Below are 2842 nucleotides of genomic sequence, written 5' to 3' on the forward strand. Positions count from 1 at the left end.
TCTTAAATGTTTAGTTTTTTTCCAAGTCATAAATTCTATGACCATCTCTTTGTTTCAAAATCTTTCCTAGGTGGGTGTCTCCCTGTAACTCTCAAATCTGTATAGTGGCCTGGTTTATAATTTCCCCCCACCTCCAATCCTCTACCATCAATTGTTTTTTTCTTGTTTGTTTAATTTTACTTCTAGCAGAATTGACTGAGCCCATACATAATGTCATGCAGGGTGTCATGCAGGGTCTCTAGTCCCGCTCCCCACATAAGAACGCAGGATATGGTGAGGCCGAAAAGGAATACCCACAAAGCCATAAGTAGGGCAGTCATACCACTATACTCTTGCTAGCGGCTGGGTTGAGACACAGGAGGCAGGAGCCACACTATCCGCAATCCACACTCCGCCACCTGCTAGCTTAGCCACCATCTTCTTGCTAGCCCCTGTTTTCTGCTAGTGTAGCCACAGCAGTTACATAGTGGCCAATGGCTCACTGGTTACAGCTGACGGCCAACTAGCCACAACTGATGGCCATGCAATCACAGTTAATGGCCATTTACTACCTGAGCCAGCACCTTTCCACGTGAGGCCGAGAGCTTGGAAACTGCACTACTGGCTCAGTCCCCACACATAACATGTTAATTCCATATTTATAAGTTCTTCTGTCAGAGTTATTCATATGTCAAAAATTTGGGGGTGTTTATACCACAACTCAAGGGAATTGACTGAAGTATTTATTACTCAGGTGACTTGAACTAATATTTTGTTCTAGACAAAGGTTATATCTCTGTTTTCTGTATTCAACCATTTTTTTCCCAGTAAACATTTTTTTCTTTTAAAGCCAGCTTCGGTACACTGGTTTTATATTCTGGAGTTGCAGATCAGAAAATGATATATAAATTCCTATCTCTTCACCACTTGAAGTGTGAATTGCAAACTTTGTTTTGAGAATTGTTGATTTGTTTTAGCTAGGGCAACTTTATCTGTCCATAGATGCAGGATAACATAGAGGAAAGATTAAAGAAGGAAAAAGCATCCTTTTCCTAGGAAACAGTCACAAGAAGGAGGCCTAAGCCTTCCAGGCGTGATAGAATGGTGAGCAGTCAGAAGAATCCTTAGGTCTTCTGGGTCCAGTTCCTTGAAATAACTCAGAAGAATGACTATGCACATACAGCTAAGTAATCATCTTTTATTCTTCAGAACATTCTCCAGAACTTGCTTGTGGAGAGAGGAGGATGCAAACCCTGTTTGTTTTAATATCTCAGAAATTCTGTTGTATTGCTAAGTTGCTTTGAATAGTCAACTGCTGAATCTTTGGCTACCCCTGTGTGTAGAGTAAGGAGATAATTGCTCTGATCCCAGGGCGAACCATCTGCTAGAACAAATTGCTCTGCTATCTGCTTCATTGGAACGCTTGTGTTCGTTATATTATGTTGAAATGTTCATGAAACGTGGTTTATACTAAGCTGTGTTTCTGGAAAATTTGATTCTATATATGGGCAGAACACTTTTAATTGAAAAGACTCTTTCCTCTCTTTGGATTTCTAAACTGCTTTGCTGATTTGAGCTGGGGCCCTGGAGAGCCAACATCCTGAGATTGTGGCTGATTACTGAGGCCTAGGAGGATACAGCAGTCACAATCCAAATTTTCAAGACTCCAAACAATTTCTGAACAATTTCCTTCAAAAACAGACGTTCTTGAGTTCTGGAATCTGAAAAGAGTATGTCTTGTGATTATGATATGTCTTATATAGTTCTTTCTTTTTTTGGGGGGGTGATGGTTTATTTTGTTTCCTAGTAATGGCATCATTGTGGGGAAGAAGAAAAGGGGCACAGGAATCAAATCCTTTTCAGGGGAGACTCAAGTTCCCTAAACTCCCTTGTCTCCTGTCCCCACTTGGGGCACTTGGGGGTGGGGGTGGGCGACGGAAAGGGAAAAGGCAGGGCATGACTGATGGAGCTGACAAGTAACAAAAGGCACTGGTGGGTTCCATCCAGGGCCTGTAGGAGGAGGGCACGAGCCAGCGGCTCTGGCATCCAGGCCTGGCCGCTAGCGCTTTCCCTTCCCTTTCTTGGCTTTGGCCTTGGCTTTGGTCCTGGGGGTGCAGGGCTTGGTCAGGAGGAAGGTCTCCTGGCACAGGGCCTTGTAGGGCACCTTCTTCAGGGTGGGTGTCTTGACAGGCTTTGGTGCCTGAGGCCACATCACAGGATCCTCAGTCCTCACACTTGTGCTGGCAGTCCACTCCAATTTCCTTCTTCCGGTTGCATGACACCCTGCACCGGATGCGCTGAGTCTGGGACCCTCAGGTACCTTCGTGGAAACCCATGCCCTAGTCCTTGCTGCTGGGGGTGCAGGGCCTCCCAGCCCACGTGGGGCACTCGGTCCTGGGGCTGCCCTTCTTCACGTTGTCTTTCCTTTTGGCCCCCGCCCGAAGATGAAAGCAGAAAGGTGAGGAGGGCGAGGAGGAGGCCTAGCTGCTGCATCTCTCTCCTTCCTGCACTGCTTCGCTCCCTCCTGCTTCCCTGTGACATAATTCTAATGATCCTTGTTGAAGTTACTGTAAAGAGTTACGAGTAAGTTAGCGCTTCATCTATCAGCTTTATGTTTGTATCGTAATACCAGTCAGGGGAAAGGATTATGTGATAAATGCCCACCCCCAAATCTTTATTTTGCTGTGTTAATGTTAAGATTAATGACCATGATGGCTTGAGATAGGATTTTTTTTTTCTTTTTCTTTCTTTTTTTTGATTTGTTGCTTTCTTTATGTCTTTCAATATCACACAGATCTGCAAAATGTATCTGTGGTGCAAAGAGAGAAAAGAATGATTTATGTAGAAGATGGGGGTTAAGTAC

The 2842-nt window shown here is 44.5% G+C and overlaps 1 pseudogene; it reads right to left on the reverse strand.

Moving 5' to 3' along the window:
• Positions 1-2038: 2038 nt before the first annotated feature.
• LOC109435747 (midkine pseudogene) lies at positions 2039-2472 on the reverse strand (annotated as a pseudogene).
• Positions 2473-2842: the final 370 nt, after the last annotated feature.

This window comes from Rhinolophus sinicus, chromosome 11, assembly GCF_057876585.1.
Source record: "Rhinolophus sinicus isolate RSI-liver-muscle chromosome 11, RSI-T2T, whole genome shotgun sequence".
Lineage (NCBI taxonomy): Eukaryota > Metazoa > Chordata > Mammalia > Chiroptera > Rhinolophidae > Rhinolophus > Rhinolophus sinicus.